Below are 11,539 nucleotides of genomic sequence, written 5' to 3'. Positions count from 1 at the left end.
TGGACTGGTTTTGGGATGCGGTGGGGGGAGGGGAGATTTTGAAACTTGTGAAATCCACAATCAAACATTACTATTTAGTTTTAGACTGGGAGAAGATGTGAATTTCGGTTGACAGAGAGTTACAATTCACTCAGGAAGTTTGAGTTAACACAGTGTGGAACACAGTTCTGAAGAAGGGTCTGAAACCGAATCGTCGACTTTCCTGCTCCTCTGATGCTGCCTGACCTGCTGTGTTCCTCCAGCTCCATACTGTGTTGACTCTGACTCCAGCATCTGCAGTTCTTGCTATCTAGGAAGTTTGAGTTACTGTGGTAACGTGCAGTTGTACATACGTGTAGTCTAGAGCTCTGGATGGTGATGCCAGAGGCTCCATGCATTACGTGGCTAATCTGTCCCTCTCTTGCTATCCACCATTGATGTATATTGGCAGGATTTATCGGTTGATACTAAACTTGTTTGGTTGCCTTATGAATGTCAGGCCATTGACTTCTGGAGTGGTACTCAAATTTCTGCCCCAGGGAAGTGGGCACTACCAACTGAACCTCAACACCTCACTAAACAGTTTATATATATTTATAAATATTATAGAGTAGTATACCCCATATGCAAAGTAATGCATAATTCGCATATAATTAATCTACACACGTATGTGCAATGTTAATTATGTGTTATATGAAGCTGCATTTATATTAGGATACAGGCTGTGTTGGTGACCCTGGCTCTGGTTTTGATTTATCAGCTGTTTTATTCACTCCCTCCTCCACCAATCACTGACACTCAGTCATAGCAATGTGTACCATCTACAAGATGCACTGCAGAAATTCATCAAGGCTCCTTAGACAGCACCCTCCGAACCTATGACCATTTCTGTCTAGAAAGACAAAGGATGCGGATACATGGGAACACCACCACCTGCAAGTTTCCTTCCAAACCTCTCACCATTCTGACTTGGAACTATATTGCTGGGTCAAAATCCTGGAACTCACTCTCTAACAGCATTGTTAGTCTACCTACAACAAATGGACAGCAGCAGTTCAAGAAAACAGGTCACCACCACCATCTCCATTGCAATTCGGGATGGCCCTCCCACATCCTATTAATGAATAAAACACCCTGTGTAACAAACTCACTGGAATTGTTAAAGTGATTAGTGGGAAGGGACATTTTCCAACTGGTAGATGAAATTGTATATTTCAGGTGATGAGAGGGAATGTCAAGTGACAACAGGATAAAGTACTGATGCGATGAATTTTGTGGTCGATGACTCCCATCAACTGGTCTCTCACATTACCAGGAGACCAGCCATATGCAATTGCACTGGCATGTATGTATTTGGTGTCTTCAACTCCAGGTGGGGAGGGGAGTAACAGATAATGGAAAGAAATCTTAAGGTTGTGAATGTAGTCCAATCCAGTCTACAGAGCAGAGCTTGTGTTTTGAAGCCCAGATGTGGGATTTGAACACGTAACCTAACCTAACCTAACCCAATCTGTTGCAGTTAAACCAAGAATTACATTTATATAGCCTCTCAAGGTATCAAGGGGAGGAAGTACTGTTGTAGCAATGTCATTGGACCAGTAATCCAGAGCTTACTGGGGACAGTAGTTGAATGCCACCATGATGCTGAAATATTATACAAAAAAATCTGGAATTTAAACAAACTGGTTTAATGGTGACAATGTAACCATTACTGCTTGTTGCAACGTTCCATCCAGTTCACTAATGTCTGTCAGGAGAAGGAAATCTGCCATCTTTATCTGGATAGGGCCACATGTGACTCCAGACCAACAGCAATGTGGTCACTAGAAGTTTATAACATCATGAGGGACAGAGATAGGGTGAATAGCCAAGGTATTTTCTCCAGTGCAGGAGAGTCCAAAACTAGAGGGCATGGGTTTACAGTAAGAGGGGAAGGATTTAAAAGGGACATGAGGGGCAATGTTTTCATGCAGAGGGTGGTACGTTATGGAATGAACTGCTAGAGGAAGTGTGGAGGCTGGTACAATTACAACATTTAAAAGGCATCTGAGTGGATACATGAATAGGAAGGGTTTAGAGGAATACAGGCCAAATGTGGAGAGATGACGGCCTAGTGGCATTATCATTGGTCTGTTAATCTACGTACTGTTCCAGGGACTTGGGTTCAAATCCCACCATGGCATATGGTGGAATTAGAATTAAATAAGTATCTAGAATTGAGAAACTGGTGATGACCATGAATCCATTGTCAATTGTTGGGGAAGAGCCCATCTGGTTCACTAATGTCTTTTAGGGAAGGAAACTTTATCTGGTCTGGTCTACATGTGATTCCAGACCCACAGCAATGTGGTTGACTCTTAACTGTCCTCTGGGCAATTAAGTATGGTCAATAAATGCTGGCCTAGTTAGTGATGCCCTCATCCAATGAATGAAAAAAAGGCAAATTCTGGCAAATGGAACTAGATTAACTTAGGGTATATGGTTGGCATGGATGAGTTGGACAGAAGGGTCTGTTTCTGCGCAGTACACTCTATGAAGCTATGATTCAAATGGCTTAGAGAGCCAAGACGTTTGAGGGCAACTAAGGATGGGCAACAAATTATCAGGCTTGCTAGCAAAGCCCGACATCCCACACAAGAAAGGTGAGGAAAAGCTGTCAGTGAACTTTACATTGAATTAAGTTGAGGGAAAACTATTGGGCAGGAGAGCAGAATGAAATTCCTTTCTTTTCAAATATATCAGTACGTTTAAAACCAGTAGAGTGGACAAACTCGGTTTGACATTATATCTGAAAAACAACATCTTGGATAGTACAGCACTTGCTCAGTTCTGAGCTGGAGTTTTAGTGACGTTTTATCTACTCAATTCTATGGAGTGGAAGATGAACTTGTAACCTTCTGACTGAGAGGAGATACCACTGAGCAACAGCAGACTTTTAATGTATTGCAGATAAGATGTTTCTGATAAAGAATTCATGCTAGAAATTTGCACAAAGCTGGTTTGCAAAGTGAAGTGAGTTTTCATTATCTTAATGTTCCCTGTTGCAATATCAGCTTAGGTCTTTGTTTCGAGCTCCTGCATTGGGGAATAGTGAGGCCACTTCAAAGTAACATGAGTGCTTCCTCAAATATGTGTAAATTAAGAAAAACTTGCTTGCAAACAATACTTTTAAAATCCCAAGGTATAATTCACAGAAATGTTATTGAACAAAATCCAACACTGGGCCACATAAAACAGATATTTGTACAGGGTGATCTAAAGTTTGGTCAAAGATATAGATTTTAAATCATAAGGGAAGAGAAAGAGGCAGAGGGCTTCGGGGGAGATTCTCGAGTTTGGAGTCCAGGCTGCTGAAGATATACCACTACAGTGAGGTATTTAGAATCAGGGTTGTAGAATTGACAAGATTTCAGAAAGTTAAGAGACTAGAGATGTTGCCATTGATAGGGAGGGACCAGGCAGTGTAGGATTTTGAAAGATAAATCAAGATATTAGGACAAGATAGGCTGGGTTTTGTTGGGGCACAATTATAAATTCAAGCCTTTGTGTATGTTAAATATGAACAGTAGACGCAATACTTTGTAGCATTAAGCGCAGCATATTCTCCATATTTGGACTACTCTACATTTGCTAATAGTTTCCATGGTGGTTTATTTCACAAGTTATATTTACCATTGTCTCTTAAAAGAGATTTTCAGTTGTTTATGAGTCTGGCAGTGTTTGAATTGCCCTCTTTTGTCCCTGAGAAGTTGATTTGAATAAGTTCAAAGGTGCTCTATCAAAAGATAAATAGTGTTGGAGGAGGGTGGGGTGTGGGGCTGATGGGCTTTGAGACCAAGGCCCAGAATATACAAATCACACCAAACAAGTCTGATTCTGCTTAAAAATAAAGCTGACTGTCAAGTTCCAGTGCTGGATGTGACAAATGACTAGACAAACAGAGTCCTGAATCTACACTGAGCTTTTCAGCAGAAGTCAATTATTATTTTAAAAAATTTGAATTGGCTTGCAATCAGACGTGTTTTTTTTTCCACAGGTCTAGAGACTTCTCAAGTTTCATTTAGTTGCATAATGTGCATTTCTAATACAACCCTTGTACAGGACAACAGGCTGCAGGTAAGACGCACAGTGATGGTGTTACACATAGCTACCTTTCAAGCAGTTGACTAGGTTCAATTGTTGACCGCCGCAAGTTCTGAATTTCAAGGAGGTTTGTTAGCTCAGGTGACTGGACTGCTGGATCAGAATGTAGAGTGGAGCCTGCACTGTGAGTTCAATTCCACAAAGGCCTCTCCTTTCCTCTCAGCTGAGGTGTGCTGACTCTGAGGTTAAATGACCACCAGTCGTCTCTTTCTGATGAGAGAGCAGGACTATGGTGACTTTATCTTTTTACTTTTACACAGTAGCAGTGATAAAGTGGCAAACAAAAGGTGAGGGCAATGGTCTAAAGCCAGGATGAAGGAAAGGTTTTGTCAAGTGGTTTTTTAAGGCAGAAAGGGAGACAGAGACCAAAGCTGATGTTGTATGTACACACCTCTGAGTCAGAATTCTCTGCGTCTAAGCAAAACTCAGAACTTGTTTTCCATTGATGAATTCAAGGCCTGGTGATCTATTTAGATTTCCAGAAGGCCTTTGACAAGGTGCTGCACAGGTGGCTGCTAAATAAGACAAGACCCCATGGTGTTACTGGTAAGGTACTGCATGGACAGAGGATTGGTTGACTGGAAGAAGACAGAGAGTTAGGGATAAAGGGGTCTTTTTGGGGATGGCAGTCAGTGACTAATGGAGTTCTGCAGGGATCAGTGGTAGGAGCCCAAATTTTCACATTATTCACCAATGATCTGGATGATGGAACTGAGTGCATCCTTACTAAGTTTGCAGATGACACAAAGATAGGTGAAGGGACAGGTTGCGTTAAAGAAGTGGGGATATTGCAGAAGGACTTGGACATGGTAGGTGAGTTAGCAAAGAAGCAGCAGATGGATTACAATGTAGAAAGGTGTGAGGTTATGCACATTGGTAGGAAGAATAGAGGTGTAGATTATTTTCTAAATGGGGAATGGCTTCGGAAATCTGAAGCACAAAGGGACTGGGGAGTCTGAGTTCAGGATTCGCTTAACATTATCATGCAGATGCAGTTGACAGGAAGACAAATGCAATGTTAGATAACAAGGTGTAGAGCTGGATGAACACAGCAGGCTAAGCAGCATCAGAGGAGCAGGAAGGCTGACATTTCGGGCCTGGACCCTTCTTCATTTCAAGAGGGCTAGAGTACAAGAGCAGGGATGTACTGCGGAGGCTGTAGAAAGCTCTGGTCAGATCACAATTGGAATATTGTGAGCTGTTTTGGACCTCATCTATAAGGAAGGATGTGCTGGTGTTGGAAGGGTTTAGAGAGATATGGGCTAAATGCAGGCAAGTGTGACTAGTTTAGTTTGGGAAACTTGGTTGAAAGGGTCTCTCTGTGTGTTGTATGACCCTAAGACTCTATAAGAGTATGGGACCTGAAAGGTCCACTCCGTTTCTCTCTCTACGGATGCTGCCAGACGTGCTGAGTTTCTCCAGTACTTTCTGTTTTTTTATTTAATATAGCTACTCAGATTAGCAAATGGGGCCATTTGCCCCTCCACAGGGGCCAATGCAAGAAACTGTTTTTTTACCATTTACATCATTGATTTGGACTCTGAAGTATAATTTCACAATGTATGGATGGCGGTGAAAAAACATAAGAAGGATTTCATAAACTTGCAGAATGGAATTAGCCAAAGAACCTCACCACAGATAGCATGGGGTGGTACATTTTTTTCTGGGGCGGGGAGGTACATTTTAGGAAGAATAAGGACAACATGTAATCCTTGGAAAATAGGTGTCTACATTGGATAAAGGAATAAGGGGAGTTAGTCATACTAGTACCCAATCAGGAAATGTAATGAAGGATTATTACAAAGGTGATTTAAACAAAAGCAAAACAACCACTGGGCTTATTTCTAGAAGGGTAGAATTGAAAAGCGAAGACATTTTAAAAAGTTTAGAGTCATAGCGATATACAGCATGGAAACAGACCCTTTGGTCCAACTCATCCATGCTGACCAGATATCCTAAATTATTCTAGTCCCATTTGCCAGCATTTGGCCCATATACCTCTAAATCCGTCCTATTCGTGTACCCATCCAAATACCTTTTAAATGCTGTAATTATACCAGCCTCTACCACTTCCTCTGGCATTTCATTCCATACATGCACCACCCTCTGGGTGAAAAAGTTGCCCCTTAGGTCCCTTTTAAATCTCCCCCCTGTCACCTTAAACTTATACCCTTTAGATTTGGACTCACCCATCCCTGATAAAAGACCTTGTCTATTTATCCTATCCATGCCACTCATGATTTTATAAACCTCTATAAGGCCACACCTCAACCTCCGATGCTCCAGGGAAAATAGTCCCAGCCTATTCAGCCTTTCCCTAAAGCTCAAACCCTCCAACCCTGGCAACATTCTTGTAAATCTTTTCTAAATCCTCTAAAGTTTCACAACATCCTTCCTATGGCAGGGAGACCAGAATTGCATGAGGTATTCCAAAATTGGCCTAACCAATGTCCTATACAGCCACAACATAACATCCCAACTCCTATACCCAATGCACTGACCAATAAAGGCACATACCAAATGCCTTCTTCACTAGCCTGTCCATCTGGGAGTCCACTTTCAAGAAACTAATAACCGGCACCCAAGGTCTCTTTGTTCAGCAACACTCCCCAGGACCTTACCATTAAGTGTATAAGTCCTGCCCTGATTTGCCTTTCCAAAATGCAGCACCTCACATTTATCTAAATTAAACTCCATCTGCCAATCCTCAGCCCGTTGGCCCATCTGATCAAGGTCCAGTTGTGCTCTCAGGTAATCTTCTTCACTGTCCACTATACCTATAATGTTGGTGTCATCTGCAAACTTACTAACCATACCTCCTATATTCACATCCAAATCATTCATATAAATGACAAAAAGCAGCGGACCCAGCACCGATCCTTTTGGCACACCACTGGTCACCAGTCCCCAGTTTGAAGAGCAACCATCCACCAACACTGTCTGTCTTCTACCTTCAAGCCAGTTCTGTATCCAAATGGTTAGTTCTCCCTGTGATCTAACCTTGCTAACCAGTCTATCTTGCTGAACCTTGTTAAATGTCTAACTGAAGTCCACGTAAATCATATACACTGCTCTGCTCTCATCAATCCTCTTTGTTACTTCCTCAAAAAACTCAATTAGTGAGTCAAGATTTGTTCCGCACAAAGCCATGTTGGTTATCCATAATCAGTCCTTGCCTTTCTAAATACATGTAAATCCTGTCCTTCAGGATTCCCTCCAACAACTTGCCCACCACCGACATCAGGCTCAACGGTCTATAATTCCCTGGCTTTTCCTTACTACTTTCCTTATATAATGGCAGCATTTTAGCCAACCTCCAGTACTCTGGAACCTCACCTGTGGCTATCATGATACAAATATCTCAGCAAGGGGTCCAGCATTCATTTCTCTAGCTTTCCACAAAGTTCTAAGGTACTCCTGATCAGGCCTAGGGTTTTGTCCACCTTTATGTGTTTTAAGACGTCCAGCACCTCCCCTTCAAGATGGACATTTTTCAAGATGTCACTATATATTTCCCCACATTCTATATCTTCCATATCCTTATCAACAGTAAACACTGATGCAAAATACTCATTTAGTATGTCCTGCAGATCCACATATAGCTGGCCTTGTTGAATTTTAAGGGGCCCTATTCTCTTCCTGGTTACCCTTTTGTCCTTAACGTGTTTGTAGAATTTAGTTTCTCCTTAGCCCTATTTGCCAAAGCTATCTCGTGTCTCCTTTTGCCCCACTGATTTCCCTCTTGAGTATACTCCTACTGCCTTTATACTCTTCTAGGGAATTACTTGATCCCTGCTGTTTATACCTGACATATGCTTCTTTCTTATTCTTGACCAAAACCTCAATTTCTCCAGTCATCCAGCATTCCCTACACCTACCAGCCTTGCCCTTCACCCTAACAGGAACATATTGTCTCTGCACTCTCGTTATCTCATTTTTGAAAGCTTCCTGTTTTCCAGTCGTCACTTTATCTGTGAATATCTGTCCCCAATCAACTTTTGAAAGTTCATGAAAGTTTCAACTTTTGAAATTATGGTCACTGGCCCCAGAGTGCTCCCCCACTGACACCTCAGTCACCTGCCCTGCCCCATTTCCACAGACTGGGTCAATTTTTGCACTTTCTCTAGTAGGTCCATCCACAAACTGAATCAGAAAATTTTCTGGTGCAAACTTAACAAATTCCTCTCCATCCAACCTTAACTCTATGGCAGGCCCCCTGTTTATGTTTCGAAGATTAAATCCTCTACCACAACCACCCTATTATTCTCACAGATAACTGAGATCTCCTTACAAATTTGTTTCTCAATTTCCCTCTGACTTTTGTGGGGGGAGCCAATAGTACAATTCCAATAAGGTGATCATCCCTTTGTTATTTCTCAGTTCCACCCAAATGACTTCCCTGGACATATTCCCAGGAATATCCTTCCTAAGTAGAGCCATAATGTTATCCCTAATCAAAAATGTCACTCCCCCTCCTCTTCTGCCCCCTTTTCTATCCTTCCTATAGCATCTATACCCTAGAACATTAAGCTGCCACTCCTGTCCATCCCTGGGCCACATCTCTGTAATTGCCATGATACCCCAGTCCCATGTTCCCAACCATGCCCTGAGTCCTTCTGCCTTACTTGTTAGGCCTCTTGTACTGAAATAAATGCAGTTTAATTTATCAGTCCTACCTCGTTCTCTGCTTTGTTCCTGCCTGCCCTGACTATTTGACTTGCTCCTTTTCCTAACTGTAGCAGTCTCAGACTGATCTCTTTCCTCACTACCTCCCTGGGTCCTACCATCCCCCCAACTCACAAGTTTAACTCCTCCTGAGCAGCTCTAGCTAATCTCTCTCCCAGTATATTAGTCTCCTTCTAATTCAGGTGCAACCCATCCTACTTATATAGGTCACTTCTATCCCAGAGGAGATCCCAATGATCCAAAAATGTGAATCCTTCTAAAAGTTTACATATCGCCACTTACAGTGCCATCTTAGGTACAAAGGTACCCAGATACAGCTTCATCACGTACAAAATTTTAAAAAATAAAGAATTAAAAAGATATAGTAGTGACGGAGAAAGATCTGATAGAATTCTCTAAGTGGTTATAGCAGCAACCAGGAAAAATTCTTGTTTCTAAAAAAAAGTCTGATGTAGGTCTGAAGATGATGGAAGATTTTAGGAGGATTGAGGTAGGAAGGATGGTTATACTTGTGAGTGAGATTTGAACTAGGTGCTGACAAATATCAGATAAATGCCCAACAATGGTGAATTCAAGAGAAATGTCAAATATGGTGAGAATGTAGAATGTTGTATCATGTTGATGTATTTGAGGGAAAGATGAATAAACACATGAACGAGACAGCAATAGAATGATGCGTTGATGGGGTTAGATCAAGGTTTCCCAAAAGTGGAATTCAGGACCTGCAGTTGGATTTTGAGTTAAGGTTTTGGGGTCATTAGGTCCAAGACAGTAATAGACAGCATGGACATCCAGCCACGTTATAGCAGTCCTGCTCCCACTCTAATAAGCTTCAATCCGTCCTCTCACAGGTCTTTCTATCAGCCACTTCCACAGCTCTCATTAGACGATCACAATTTTCAAGTGTCGAAATGTGGTCACAATGGGAAAATATTTTGAAAGCACGTTTTTGTATTTGTTCACGTGTGTTGATGGCTATGCCAACATTACTGGCCCGCTCCTAATTGCCCTACAAAGCCATTTCTGCTGCAAGTCAACTATAGTGCTGTAGCCCTGGAGTCACATATCATCGGCGGAGCCTCACAGATGAGGATGACTCTCTTCTGCCCTCGGGGTGAGTCAGTAGGTGGCTGTACAGACCGATGGGGCTACCGCAGGCTCTGTTACACCTGGGGCAGAAGCTGGTCCCGGGAAGGGGTGGGTGGGGCGTTGATGTGACAGTGTGTTCCTTGTGCTGTTTTCGTTTGACTTCTGCTTTCTCCCCCTCGGCAAGTCTCGAGATGCTCGACACTTTCCCGGATGCTCCTCCTCCAGATTGGACGGTCTTGGGCCAGTGATTCCCAGGTGTCTGTGGGAATGTCACACTTCCCCAGTGAGGCCTTCAGGGTATCACCGAAGCGCTTCCTCCGTCCACCTGGGGCTTGCCGTTTCGAAGCTGGGAGTAGAGGACCTGCTTGGGGTGTCTCGTGTCAGTCACGGGGATGACGTACCCAGTCCATCGTAGCTGATCGAAGGTGCTCAGTGCCTCGATGCTGGGAATGTTGGCCTGGTTGGGGACGCTGGTGTTGGTGCAACTTTCTTCCCAGGGATTTGCAGGATCTTGCACAGGCAGCATTGGTGGGACTGCTCCAGTGCCTTGAGGTATAAGCAAGATCAGGCAGTGACAGCAGATTTCCTTCCCTTATGGACGTTAGTGAACCAGATGAGTTTTTACAACAATCAACAAAGGTTACACGGTCACCATTTGGCTCACTTTAATTTCACCATTTGAACCCACATCTCCAAAACTAGCCTGAGGTCTTGTTTCCTTCTCCAACACCTCTGTGCCACCTGTCCTTTAGATGACGAGTGATACAAGGAGGATATTTGAACATATGCACCTGCATCCATCCTCTGGGACAGTTCCTTTACTATAAGTATTGTGTCATACTTAATAATAAGTGTACCTCCTGTGATTGCACAGTACAGCAGCCTTCAGGAAAGATGGTAGAAGAACATTGGGAGGAATAATGCACTTGGGATGTTGACATAAACATAAGTGAATGCAATTTTGAAGAAAATCATGTGACATGATTGAATTAATTTTCAGTTTGATGGCTCTAGGACCCAGGTGCAATGAATGGGTTTTGTAATTTATGCTGTTTGTACAATATTTTGCAATTTAAAACCACATCCTTTGGGGTTGGCGCTCCTAAGAGGAAAAACGAAGAACTTGTTTTGTTCAGTATAGCTGTGCTTTGATATGCAAAATCTTTAAGAGGCAAATTTAATAGCAGCGATTCTGCATTATCTAACCTACTGACTATAATTTTAACTTATCAGTACAGGTCCAACATCACATTGACTACAAAAGTCAACAAAACAATCCTGGGGAGCTTGTTAATTTTTATTAAATGAAGCTGCTTTCTTACAAAATTATAAGTACAGGATAAATGGTGCTTGAGCTCAAAGTTTTTGATCATCGGCTGGTTTAATTGAACAAAAATTTTCCACCTGTGGTTTAAGTTCTGAGCAGCTTCTTATCTACACAGAAATACCTTTCATTTTAGTGCTAAAAATAAAACAGTAAAACATCCCTTAAGGCATTTTCACAGCAGCTATCACAGATCTGTTTGTTCCACACTTGCTGCTGTGATTGCTCATAAAGACATTTGTTGCTGTTCAAAGCAATTCACAGTAAAAAGCTTGAATTTGTTTCTGAGAGATGTGATAGTGCGTAAATGCAAAACTT

At 42.3% G+C, this 11,539-nt stretch overlaps 1 long non-coding RNA gene across 1 annotated transcript; it reads left to right on the top strand.

Moving 5' to 3' along the window:
• The first annotated feature begins 1,260 nt into the window (after positions 1–1,260).
• On the top strand, positions 1,261–10,412 carry LOC125486872. The gene is made up of 3 exons (XR_007265492.1): positions 1,261–1,324; positions 4,016–4,095; positions 10,082–10,412. It is a non-coding gene; the product is annotated as an uncharacterized LOC125486872 (long non-coding RNA).
• Positions 10,413–11,539: the final 1,127 nt, after the last annotated feature.

Source organism: Rhincodon typus, chromosome 34 (assembly GCF_021869965.1).
Source record: "Rhincodon typus isolate 14 chromosome 34, sRhiTyp1.1, whole genome shotgun sequence".
Taxonomy (NCBI): Eukaryota; Metazoa; Chordata; class Chondrichthyes; order Orectolobiformes; family Rhincodontidae; genus Rhincodon; species Rhincodon typus.
The sequence above is the reverse complement of the archived record's forward strand: the minus strand, read 5'-3'. Positions and strand labels throughout refer to the sequence as shown.